The sequence below is a fragment of the Lagopus muta genome, chromosome 9 (genome assembly GCF_023343835.1).
Source record: "Lagopus muta isolate bLagMut1 chromosome 9, bLagMut1 primary, whole genome shotgun sequence".
NCBI classification, from domain to species: domain Eukaryota; kingdom Metazoa; phylum Chordata; class Aves; order Galliformes; family Phasianidae; genus Lagopus; species Lagopus muta.
In genome coordinates, this window is record NC_064441.1 from 2,154,149 (window position 1) to 2,167,818 (window position 13,670).

A 13,670-nucleotide genomic window follows, 5' to 3' on the forward strand; every position below is an offset into this window, starting at 1 on the left:
GGCTCTGAAAAAGCATTTAAATGGCCTGTAACATGAGGGGCAAGACAGCCCATGCCTGTGTAAAATATGTGCTACTGCTGTATTTTGTTTTGCTCAGAAATACTGTGGCTGTTTTCCTTGCTGTTATGGTTTATGCAACTGCTGCTCTGTATTCTGTGAACCAGTAACTTGCTGAATGACCAAAGTCTGGATCTGCGGTGTTACAGCCTCCAGGAGAAAATTGCTCCTGCTGATAATCAACTCCAGATCCTTCTCTGATGGTCTCATACATGAGCATCTCTGCTGTGTTATGTTGCTCTGGGAGTTTTCCTGCCTGGATTGTTGTCAGCAGTGGCAAAGAAAAGGGAAAACTGAAGCATCTCTGCTTTTCCCTGTGATGCATCATAAATTTCATTTAGTCAATTAAAATAATAGTTTTCATGTTTTGGTGTAGGGAATAACCCTCAGCAGCTAACTTCTGCTGACCTCGTGGAATCCCAGTTTTCACTTCAGAATGAAACACCGTTTCTGCCTGCCCCATCACATCAAACATTCAAAACAAATTATTGCCACCATGCATCTTTATGGCGATTGCTGTGATTGAATATGAATCCCAGCTTCTGCATGGGGAGTGATGCATGTGCCCTCTGTACCCCATGCATCTTTCCAGCCCTGAATGCTCTTCTTCATCCTCCTAAGATCTTCCCTGCCACTGATTAATTTCAGTCAGAGTGCACTTATGTGATTCCTTGGGCTTTGGGTCCCAATAATTCTGATAGTTATTTTATGGGAAGGTTTTTCCTCTAGCTCTTTCATAAAATATTAGCTTTAAAAGATTAGTTTCACCCTGTGTATCAATTATAAAATGATGATGATTTTCAAAGCACAGCAGTCATAAGCACAAGTTTTCAAACTAGTGCTGCAAATACCACCCACAGATGATAAATTCCAGTCATATTAACAGTAATTAACTGTAAGTATCAGTAAAACTGATACTTTCAGTCACTAGCAAATAACTATATTCTATGTTAAAGGTGAAGTAATGATATTTTTGCTGTTCTTTCTAATGAGTTTAATGAAATATTTGTATAAAAACAGGCATTGAGATCTACCTGTGAGCTTTAATCCCTTAGGACAGACGTGGATTAGGAGAACCCAAAAGACATCCAATCCCATATGTAGGCAATGCGATGAGTATCCGGAAGTGTCTGTTCTCCACTGAGATTAATGATAGGTAGGCACTTACAACGTTATTTGCATGAGACAACTACTTTTCAGGGCATTTGTACAGTATCAAGTATATTAGGGTCATGATTGTCACGGAAACCTCTTCTTACAGAAAGAGATAAGTGGTACTGTTAGAGCAAGAATGGTTGCTTGCTTGTAAGGCTCAAATGTTAACCAACAGTTAGTGATTATATCATATTTTGCTTTAACAGTTGCTTGAAAGGAATACTGCTTGGATGTGGCTTCAAGTGAGGGAAGTTAAATAGGAATACTTCAGTTTAGAAAACTCGTATGAAGCCCTTAATAGACTTCAGGAGGTGCAAAATACATGTTTCCTTCCAACCTTATATGAATAGCAAGTGTCCCATTTGTAATTACAGTACTGCAGGTTCTCAAAACGCCCTTTTTTTGTCCTCCAACACTTGAACACACTCTTCGTTCCTTTTTGTTTTTGATGTTATAACGTAAGAAAATTGTCTGAAAGATTGCTGTGTTTTAAGGCACTTTCTGAAGTGCTGCTAGTTTAAAAAAAAAAATCATTTTACAGAAATGACAGCTTGATGTTCTATGTATATCGCTTCTTCCATCACCAACGTGTCAGCCCGAATCAGTTTATTTACCAACACTGCTACAAGGATTTTTTATTTTCTAGCCTACAAGGTCAAGCATGCTGGTGGAAGCCAAGCTGTGATGCAGCACCCTCCTTTTTCCTTTGAATTAGTGAGAGTGAACTTTTTCATTGCAGTCTGCTCTTTTTCTCCATGCTTCCTCGTAGGATGAACGGGCAGCCTTCTCTGAGACTAAGCTGGGCAGCTCAGAACTGGTGATAGTAGTGCTCTGTGGCTGCTGAGCAATAGTGACTCAACCCATGCTCAGAGCAATCTCTATGGATAAGGTGTGAACTTAATGAAATGGCTTATATTAGCTTTGATTAACCTAAAGCTTAAAGCGTCTCTAAGTAGTAAGAAAGCAGATGAAGTAGCAAATGGTTTGGCTGTGTCTGTTGCTCAGTGTGATGTGACTGACCTTGTCTAATATGACACCTATAAAAAATGAGATTTGTCATTTGCTGTTCCTTGAAACAAAGCTGATTTGTGAAGAAATCTAGTAAAATTGTTGAGAAATATTTAGTGTAACAGACTGAAAAAGTAGCCTTCACGAGTTGACTAGAAAAAGATGTTAGTAATGAGAAATTAGTGGAAGAAAAGTTTGACTTGGTCTCATCAATTGGTCAGATCTTTGATTTATCAAAGGCTCTCAGAGTGCAATTTGCCGAGCCCTTGAGTTCAAATGAGACTTAAATAATTTAATGTTTTGCCAGATTAGGTATTTAATGCTTAATATGTCTTAAAATTGTATTGTTAGTCATTCAAGAAGAAAGAGTGTAATTTTCATTCTTGTTCTGTACTCTTCAAATTGTGAATTGTGACATAAACTCCATTCATAGCTCAGTAGAACAGCTCTGAACTGCTGCATAGACTGTAATTGCAGTCTGTGCTAAATGAATGCCCATTAACAGCCCATTAGACTGTCCTCATTTTTCTTCTTCATGTTATTAAGAGGTTAAATTTACTGCAGTCTGCATGTTATGTTTTACTATCCACAGAGAGCATACTTAAGAAAACTGTTTTGTTCTGCATGCGTTTTTTTCACTTTACTCCTTGTTATTTAGGAAGATCTAGAATTGAACATAATAGGAATGAAATTAAGCATAAAGCAAGACTTTTTTCAGATAGGAGTCTTATACTTTTGGACTAATTGCTTTTTAGTTAGAGAATATGTTTCTAAAATATTGAAGGTCTAAAAGTACGCCTTTCATTTGCTTAAAAGAACAAGGATTTTATGCAGATACTTATTTTGCATCAAAATTCAATTACTTGGAACATCAAATAGCTCTTTTCCTCGAGAATTTTTCTCTGATGCAGCATTCAAAATATCTGCATGAGGATGAGCCAATGTTTGTTTATTTCCCTGGATCTTCTCTGCAGATTAAAGGAACGACTTAGGTAACATGGGCATCAAGTCCTGAATTCTTTGCCAGTGGAAATTCATTTGCTGGCAGCTATTGTTCAGAAAGTCTCCTTTGAGTACCCAGGAAGTGCTCAGTTTACCTTGAAAGCTTCTGAGGCGCCTGCTCCTCCAGGTGCCTCCCACCCTTTTTCCAGCTGCTCTGAAAGAGGCTCACCAACACTCTGCTGTTCTGCTGTTTTTGTTTTAAATATCTTTATTTAAGATGAAAATAATTCTATTAACCTACATTAGATCATTTAAGAACTGATGTTGGCAAGAAACAGGTGAAGTGTAACCATTAGTGGTAAGCAAGAGAAAAAAAAAAGGGACATCCTGCTTTTTTTCTGCATAATTTCTTTCTTATAAAGCTAGCAGAAACGAGGGAATAATTTGACTTATTAATACAGTGAAGATCAATGCAATCTCTAAATGTGAGGTTGAAAGAACAACATAATTATCCTCCATTTGTTGATGCAAGGAGTAGAGTGATTTCAATTATTGTTCTAAATTGGGAAGGAGCTGAGGAGAAGTTGGTAGCATTCCTTGTAGCTGAAATTCATTCAATGCTTTTCTTGCTCATCAGTTTAGACAGCACCAGTTACTCTGGTGGTATTGATACTCCAGTTTCAATAGTGTGTCAATGATCAATGTGTTAAACACATTCAGTATAATTCAGGAAAACTGTAGAGCAGTAGATGGTACATTGGGATTTATCCAGATGCACAAACATTAGTTTCTTTCCAAAGGCCTCCAAAAAAAGGAATAGGGGGTTTCTGAGGAGTTGAGGGGTAAAAGAAAAAGAAAAAAAAGCGGCGTCTTGGACTCAAGTGGAAGCTGCTAAAGAGAAGCATATTAATAGCAAACATCATCTTAGTTTTGTCTTTTCTCTAGCCAAAAGAGCCCTATCTGCTGCTGACTATCCAAAAAATTGAAGATGAGTCCTGCTGTGCTGAGAACGTGAGCTCTGGGTCTGCATTCTCCAGCCAGCCGCCAGCTCCTCCATTGGTATGGATTGCGTGGTTAGCTCCTAATGGAGTGAGCCTGCAGCAGGAAGCCACAAAAGTATCTCCTGCCCTTTTTTCTTCACCTTTTATTTGACTTTCACCACCTACATTTTTTCTGTTGACAAAAATTAACTTCTACACGTTGTCCCCTGGAATAGCACCTACAGGTTGGATTTCCCATTAGGTTTGGCTTGCCAAATTCTATGCTCATTTGCTCTTTTTGTCATGACGTGTTTTTTGTGATAAAAAGGATGCTTGCAAAGGATGGAAGATCCGTTCTAACAAGTCTAAAGGATTAATTTTCCATTTTTCAGTTTCTGGGAGACAATATGCTCAGCCTTGTGATCTGTGCTGTGATTATTGAGGGAATTGCATTAAGATTGATTTTCCTTTCTGTTCCCTATGTAGGAACCAGCAAAATTTGAAGTGAAAGAATCTGAAGTGAAAGAGCAGGTCTGATTCATTCACTGAAGTGATCGAGGCATGGTAGGCAACGCTCTCTCTTCCTAAACATGATTGTTTGCTATCTTTTACAGGTTTTTAAAGAAATATGAAGATTTAGCAAGGCCATGGCAATGAAAAAGAGAATTTAAACTCATGTGAACTTCTATATCCCAGTATTTATAGTGTTGTGAATACAGTCTGAGCATCTCTAAATGTTTATCTGCTTCACTTTTTCCCCCAAGAGAACGTGAGTGCTCCGTTATTTTTCAGAAGAGTTCACTAATGTCTTTCCTGCCACATAAGCTTTACTTCTTTCTCTTTGGTTTGACAAGTATGGAGATGTAATTCTGATTGCTGACCCTACTTCTACCCATCCATTTAAAATCTGTCCAAGGGTACATTAGCTGAAGGAAACAAAATTATTGCTGTTAATTTTTATTATTTGGATGAGACCAAATGCTGTTAATTAGCCTTATTATCTTGTCCTTTCTTGCTTAATTGATTGTAACTGAAAGAAATGTTATATCCTATCTGTAAACTTTTCTAACTCATCTTCAGTGGCTGAAGAGAGATGGGTCATATTTCAGGTTGACTTGGGTCTTTCATTGGTGATTGGTTGCAGGCTTTCATGATGAAATAGAGCATCTTGCTACTTTTATTAGACCTTGCCACTCCCACAAGGAACTCGTGTATCTATATCCTTAAATGTATTCACTATCTGTGCCTTAATGATTTCTGTGGTGGTGTTTCCCCCCCCCGCCCCCCCCATTATTTTGCATTAGTAGTATTCAAATCCGAGAACGAATCTGAAGGACCATTCCTCTGTTGTCAGGGTACCTCTGCAAAGTAGGTAGCAGTAGTTCTCCTTAATCCCATGTTAAAAGTGCTACCTGCATATAGGATTTCTTCTATGGGACTATGCTCTTAGTCTTGCAAAACTGACAACTCATTTTGTTTAGTTTTTCCATAGTCTGATCAAAGCAACTTTTAAAATGTTTTCTTGGTACATTAGCACTGTGAAATTGCTTCTAACTCTATTGGCCAATTAGCAACTCTTTAATCTGCTATATTGTTTGTCAAGGCAGTGTGACAGAATGACAGGCTACCATACTAATTAGCTAGCTCCTGCATAAGTTGAAAATTGCTCTTGTTGGACAAATATTTTAAGTTAAAGAAGTAGGGACCTGGAAGCCTGGAAATAAACTTAGTCATGCAAGGATGCATCAAAGAGGACTGAATGGCTCAGGTAATTGGTAATGGGAGGAAGGACCTTTCACCTTTCTGTAACAAATCAGAAAACTTATTGAGTGGAATGGATAAGATAAATTTTAAAAGCTTTGAATGAACGTAGGGTTCAAAGTATTGGTTCATGAACCTCATTTTTGCTAGCACAAGTTGGGCTTACATTGGATGGCAATGTTCATTTAACTTGAAGGGCAGCTAACCCGTGTGCATGCACCTACCACCCCCTTGCCCTCCATTTAGGGATGACCTTTTTTTCTCAAAACTCTTTGTCTCCATGCAGAATGTAATTTCTGGCAAGAATAAGCATTCAGAAGTATCAAGAAGAGGGAGATGAGCTGCAGAGTTTTCCTCTAAATGTGCTCTTCACAGCTTTAGATAAACCCAAGTCAACTTGTTGTCAGTGTTGCAATGAGAGATCTGCTTTGTTTCAGGTGTTTAGAAATGAAGTGAGATCAAAATGTCAGAAAAGAGTCACGAAAAATCTTCCAAAAGAATTGAATTTCAAGCTTCGTTCTTCATTGCCAACACAGATTGAATATTTGGATTAAAAAACTTTGCTTTAGGAATGTCTGATTTAAAAACAAACAAACAAACAAAAAAGGCAGAGTTCATTTTAAACTGTGATACTCTTTTAAGAGTGGAGCTGAAATGTTGCATTCTCAGCTCAGCATTCCCAGTGCTGGAAGGATATGGGAAAGACAGAAGGTATTCACAGAAGAGCAATGCAAGTGATTAAGGGAGTAGAGAGATTGATGACTTGATGTGTGAAGAAATATTAAGGGTGCTAAATATGTATTGCTTGCCCGTCTAAATGATGGATACAAAAAATGCAAGGAGCTTTCTTGAATTGATGATTGATTAGGTGAAATGAATGAAGGGGATGAAAAGAATTATTGCCTGCTGTGCTGCAGGAACAGTGATTCTGGATTAGATCAGCAGTATGTGACCAGTATCTCATCTTTAGCAGTGGGGGGTAGCTGATTCTCATAAAAGAAAAAAATAAAATCTCAGTTGGATAATTACAGATTTTTCTGTCTAAGGAGAAAGGTTTCTACAGTTGTCTTCAGTGTATGGAGAAAACGGATGGGAAGGTGAAAAGTACATGGAACAAAAGTAACTCTTACTGAGAGTGTAAAGAGTTAATGAACAGAAGTGCTCTGAAAATGCTGTTCTTAAAGCCTATGCATTTTTTTTTCTATTATACTCTCAAATGAAACCGCAGAAGACCCGATTGTCTGTCTGGCTGCTAAATCCTGAGTTAATTCAGCAGGATTGTGGAGCATATAACTATCTAACAGGGATTTTTCAATTTTCTCCTTCATGATTCTGCGTATACAGTTAGAACATATTTGGGATGGCAACTGCTAAAAATTTGCTGTAAAATAGTTCAGTAGACAACGTGGTCAAACCATAACCTTAGCCCAGCATTGTTTGAAATTGTCTGTGAATGGATTTAATGCCAAGCCTTCAGGTTTTTTTTTTTCTTTTTCCTTTTTTTTTGTGGACTGTCATTAAATTATTACACTTGAATTTTTTGAAGCCAATGTCAACCTTCCCTGTATTGCATTTCACTTAACTTGAAGGAGAAGCCACCCGGAAGAAAAATGAAATAGAAATCCAAGAAGGAGCTCAAAGATTTTTGCTCTGAGTAGCAAGAATGCTATTGAAGATGCTGTGCACCAATGTCCTTGAGTAGAGCAGAGATAAGCATCTGACCAATGCTGCCATCAGGCTGGGAGGTGTCCTGACAACTCCTGTCCCAGTGCTGAGCCACAAGCAAGGTCAGCTCTGGTTTTATCGATGGCAATATACAGCTGCTAGAAATCTTGACACATGTGGTGTTTTTCTTTTATTTTACTTAATTTTTTTTTTTTAATTCAGATTTATTTTTGAGTTGTATAAATGAAGACATTGGAGTCAAGTTTTGCTTAAAGTTTGCTGTCATTCTGTGTCTCTTCATTTTAGTTCTGTGCTGGGCTTCTAAAACCAGTGTCATTGATAACCTTGTTATTTCCCAGTCTCACATCTGCTTATCTGTGTGGGTTTGCTGAATGCTTACTACCTCAACAAAGTAAGTGTCCTTGTGTGGTTGAAAAAAAAAGCGCAATACTTCTATCCAAATGATGAGAAAGTTGGATTTAACCTTGGACAACTCCAACAAGCACAATTTTCAAATAATAGGATATAACTGTATATTCTGGGTGTGATGAGCTGATGAATTAAAAAAACCAACAACAAAACAAACCAATAACCACACACTTATTCATAAACCATTCCTTGTTTCAGAGTTTCTTTTTTCACTGCACCTCCTCTTGTTCCTTTAGAAGACACAGTAGGGTTGTACAAAGGGCACAGGACCTCAGGATGTGGTTGCTTTCTCCTCTTCTCCTGCTTTTAGGTATCTCGTGCCAACATGGGCTAGGTCTCTGTCCCATTGTTTTTCACCTTCAGTACTGAAAAAGCCCATAATTAACTTTGGTTCTTAGCTGGGGCCACATTCAATCCATGTTATTTTCCTTCCGTGTTTTCTTTCTCCTGTGGGTAATCTGAAAGTGCATAAAATGGGAGAAATAATATAAAATATGACAAGTAAATGATCATTGGGTTATTCAGTATTCTTTTTCAGTTTCTGCTTTCTATTTTCTGTCAATCACATCCCATAATAGGCTATTTGTCACCACTGATATCTGTATACATAAAAAATAAGTAGGCACTGAATGTATGCTTTTAACAATGTTCTAAGCATTGCCAATGATATATGATTTTCTTTTATCTCTTCTGTATGTCTCTGTATCAGGGGAGTGCCACTGGGTGTATCTCAGTGGAACAGAATGGATTTTAATCAACTGCTGAGAAAATGAGATATTACGCTGGGACGAGAATAGCTGCTTGATAGAAAATTCTCTTTAAAAGTATAATTCTTCAGCATTCAGTTTTGTTTCTGTTGTCAAGTACTGCATAAAAATGACATTAAAAACAAATCCAACTTTGAGTATTTTTCTCAGAACATAAAAGGCAAGACTCATGCCAGCAAACAAGAGACTTCTTGATGTGTTCTCTGAGTTGCAAATAGAAACGAGTACACTGAAATCATTGTAAACTGAGTGTGAGCAAGACCCACTGTACAGGCAACGATGGTTCACGTTGCTTGTATTTAGGGCTTAACAAGTAACTGGAAGAACTCAGGTGCTAGTTTTCCAGCAGCAGAATTGCTATTACTGCTCAGGCTTTAGTGGGCTTTGAGAGTCCAGATGTCCAAAAGAGCTTCTGGTGGAAACAGAAATGTGCATCAACATTGCAGCAATTAGGATTATTCACTCCCAAGAATTTGGGGAAAATCCCACCCAGAATACTCAGAGAATTGGAGGGACCATGTTGGCCTAGGAAATGCTCAGCATGATGTGTATGAAAGTATGTCAGGACTGTGCTCAGCACAGCAACTTTCTGAACACATTCAGGCTCTTTGAGATTTAAGCAAGGTCTAAGTATCAGAATTATCTTGCTTGCAAGGACCATGCTGTTTCCTTTTTGTGGCTATGTTCACATAGATTGTAAGTTTGTTTGCTAGATGTAAAAATCCTATAGGATACTTACTGAAATACATGAATAGCTTTCTGATGATGCTAAAAGTCAAATCTGGGCACCCTTGGGGTCAGTGGAGGTCAGCCTGGGGATGGATGGTCTCTGAGCTGTTGTGCATTGGGTGAAGGTGAGCCTTCTTTAGCGCATATGTCAGGAAGAGTTCATGTTTTGACTTGACACATGCTCAAACCTCTTGCATGGCTTTAAACCTTACCCACAGCTTTCTTTGCATCCTGTACTTTTTTTTTTTTTTTCTTTTGTGTGCTAAGCTGCCAAAATGATGTGAAGAAGTACTTCCTTGGGATGGTGGCCAAGATTTGTGGCAAACTTATAAAGTCCCCTCTGTTACTCTGCCCCACGCCATCCTCCTATGGATGCTGTCACCCTTGGGATTTTCTCAGGGAAATGAAGCTGTGTGTGGGTTGAGGATTGAGGGCTGCTGGAGCTGTGAAATCCTCAATCAGTTTTGGCCAGATCCTCACCCATTTTGTAATGCTCTCACTTCACCAACAAGCTTGCTCTTGAGTTCCCACCGGGCAAAAAATAATCGCTTTCAGGTATCTCTGTGGAAATTGGTCCTTGGAAATCCTGATGTGTAGCAGAAACACGTTTTGGTGCACCAAAACAGGTGACCAGGATAATTTGACCTCTGAAGATGACACTTGCAGGTATAGGTGCCTAGAAACCATACAAAATACGGTCAAATTACAATAGCTGTGTTGGAGGGGAAAAAAACCACATAAATTCCACCTAAAAGTGCCGTATCTCCAATGTTTCTGCAGATGATCCCATACTTTATTTGTCCTGAATTTATGGCATTTGTATATAATTCTTCCAGCTCTCAGTGTCTGGCTCCCACAGCCTGCTTTTGGTGTGTGTTTGTGCTGCTGGATGGCTCTGAATGCTCAAAATAACAGGAAATGTTTTTCAAAATTAAGACCATTTATCACAAGGTTGACTATAGTTGCTCAGAGGAGACTGAGATATTGAAAGAAAGCATGCAAGTAAACTCTTACCAAGTGGAAATTGAATGTGGTGCCCTAGTGTGATAGGCAGAAGCAAAGCCGCAGAGGTCTAGAAGTGGTTTACAAGAACAAAAATTTGGGATGTTGCTAGGTTTTCGGTACAAATTGTAAATGAGAGTAATTATGTGCATCAAAGGGAGGCTGATGTACTTGGCTCATATATTTTCTGACTTTAATAAGAGTGATGAGTGGAGTTTTCAAGCTGGTTGAGATTGAAAGGGCCGTGGGAGAGGTGGAAGATTGTAAGGGAAGGTGGTTCATCAATCAGCCAGCCTGAAAGTTATGACCTCAGGTACAAAGGGAGCTGACTCAGGGTGTTGCAGAGATGCTGACAGCTATTTCTGACGATTGCTGGTAATCAGATGAGATCCTCCTGCTTTAAATCAAGATAAAAATTATGATCTCTTTAAAAAAAAAAAAAAAAAGAAAGACTTAAAATGATAATAAGAACAAATGAAAACACAAGTTCTGTGCGAGCTTAGTTAATTATTCTGAGCAGCAAAGGATGACTAAATGTCTCTGGTTAATTATGTCTGTGTATGGGTTGAGCAAAGGTGATCTTCTCCCACTCAAGCCCTGGGAACCCGAGGATACTAAACACACAGCGTGTGCCTCTGGAAAAGTAAGGTGCCTTTTTATTTATTTTTAAAGAGGCTGAGTAACTAACTGCTAACCTTGGACTGTTATAACTGACTAACAAAAACTTCTCAGCCTTTAGGCTTCTTGGAAAATAATTTGGTGGAATCGCAGCATTAGGCTGCTGGCACAGTTTTTGAGTTAAAGGGTTAAAAGCAGATTTTCTTCTATGGTTTCCAGCATTCAAGAAGAATAATGAGCATGCTGAACTCATAATAGATATTATGGGTTTGGGTATACAAACACATCCAACATCACTGAACTCAAGAAAAAGTGGTGTCTGTTCCTTTAGCTTATCAAAAACTAAGTTATGTCCTTGATATTTTTTTTTTCTTTTTCTTCTTCTATTAGTATGAGGAGGAGAGGTCTCTGCTTGGTACACAGGTGGCTCATTTTGGGGTTGCAGTGGCTGTTCGTGGCCCAGGACATCTCTTACTGTCACTGTGGCATTCTTTGTGAGAGCTCTGAAGTCTTTTTTTCTCCCTTGGGTAATATGTGAGCCAAGAGCAGGAGGTGAACTCTGGGACATAATCACTGAATTTTATTTAACATTGTGTGCGAGGCAGACAAGATTCAGGTGCCTCTGCTTGCTCCTGATAACTGTGTGAAGTTGTGGATGCATGAGCCCAAAAACCTGCGTTTCGATCCCAGAAGAGTGGTCTCTTTTGTCCTGAGAATAATGCAGCTTTTGTAGATGAGGATGTTGAAAACTGTAATTTGGAATTGGTGCTTGCAACTGCAGTGCGGTCATTGAGATACGAAGAGCACCCACAGCACAGATAAAACTTAAGGCAAGCAATTTGGGTTTAGGCTCAGATGAAGTTTCATTATTTGGCCTGCTCTCCTCTTCGCGCAAGTTTGTTAAATTATTTGCATTTTTCTCTCACCCAGATGTTTTTAACAATATCCTTGAGCTGTTTTCCTCTTCTTGCTAACTGTCCAATATTTCTGGCTGCCTTCTGGCTGCAGAAGGAAACTTTTCCCTTTTAATTAAATCACTGAGCTCCTCACTGAGGGCAATGAGCTCAGAAGGAATTTATTGTGCTGGGAGTCAAAATGGTGGCAAGTATGACAAAGGTTTAAGCGGGTTATTTGGGACCCAGGCCCCTTTCTTTTTTCCTTCCTGGGAAGAAGTTATTCTTTGGGAAGGCAACATCTGCAGTGTGCTGTGGTGCAACACAAAGCTGTTGCCAGCTCTGCTGTTTGGGGGAATAGGAGCAAAGCAGGTCTGCAGCTGAGGTTTGCTGCTGCCCACCCCCTCTGCCTGCAGCCAGCACAGCACGGAGCTGCAGCAAGCCCCATGCTCGAGAAAGGCAGCACAGCAAATCCCGAGGCTGACTGCAGCTCTCAAGGATAATAAGAAAACAAAGATCTTTCAAAGCATAACAACATTATGCCTTTCATTTCAATGGCTTTGGGGAACTGTCTATCTCTTTTTCAAGTTAGTTTAACTTTATCTTCATTAACTGCCATGACTTCTATCTCAGGGAGAGGAATATAGGCAAAAAATTAAATTGAATAATCACTCAGATGGCAGATTGTCCTGGCGGTATCTCAGATAGACTTGAAGCGTTTCATTCAGTGATTCTGTTTCTTGTAAAGCAACACTTTTCATTTCCTAATGTGATGAATGGCATGAAATAGCGTAATGTAATCTGAACGTTTAATTCAAAACAGATTACTCTTCTATCTAATCGGCACCCAGGAGCACGTAAATCTGCGCGTACCTGATCGGAATTAATTGCATCTGAATGAAAATGTATATGCCCTGGAGAAGCTGCTCTATCCGTCAGGAAAGCATGATAAGCAGTAAGACAAAGACAAACAGGTCTCCAACTAAGTTTTACCATTCTGTCTAAAGTTATTTTCATGAAGCTAATTAATACATATATGAATTTATCATTCAGTAAGGTTTATGGCAAGCTGATAACGCAGCAATCCAGAACAAAGGGCAAAAGTTTCTACAGACACTGGAATCACACCTCAGTTCTTGGTAGTTCCAAAGCAGATTTAAAGATACTGCAGTGGGTGTATTCTTTTGAGCATAAGAATATGTCCTTTTGAAGGCAGTATGACATATGGAATAAGGTACATGTCACCTGCAGAAGATGTTGGCACTGTCTATCTCTTCATGGAGAGACCACAGCCATGCTAAGGCCACGCTACCTGGTATGAGAAACCTGGTTTGACTGCAGCAGGGCTGCTCTGAGCAGGGTTTGGACTAGATGATCTGCAGAGGTCCTGCTCAGCTGAGATAATTGAGTGATTTGAGTGAAGAAGTTGTGTGCTTACACTGACGAAGTGAACAGCCTTGTGTTAGTCAAATATATTGAAGGGAACATTTCTGATGGAATGCATTCATTAGAAGAGAAATGCCAAGTTTATCCACGCAGATTTCCAAATAACCTGATCACCTCTAAGCTAAGCAGGAAACTGTTGGTGTCTGTGGTATTTATTTTATATTTTTGGAAGCTTCTTTAAAACTAGGAGGTAAACTGTATATAATCCTATCCTTCTT

At 39.0% G+C, this 13,670-nt stretch overlaps 1 long non-coding RNA gene across 1 annotated transcript in view; it reads left to right on the forward strand.

Moving 5' to 3' along the window:
- Nucleotides 1-7,133, forward strand: part of LOC125697508 (uncharacterized) — a 101,005-nt gene extending 93,872 nt beyond the window's left edge. Inside the window, exons 2-4 of the long non-coding RNA XR_007378819.1 lie at nucleotides 4,108-4,221; nucleotides 4,629-4,673; nucleotides 4,757-7,133. This is a non-coding gene — a long non-coding RNA (uncharacterized LOC125697508). The remainder of the gene's footprint in view (nucleotides 1-4,107; nucleotides 4,222-4,628; nucleotides 4,674-4,756) is intronic.
- The last annotated feature ends 6,537 nt before the right edge of the window (nucleotides 7,134-13,670 follow it).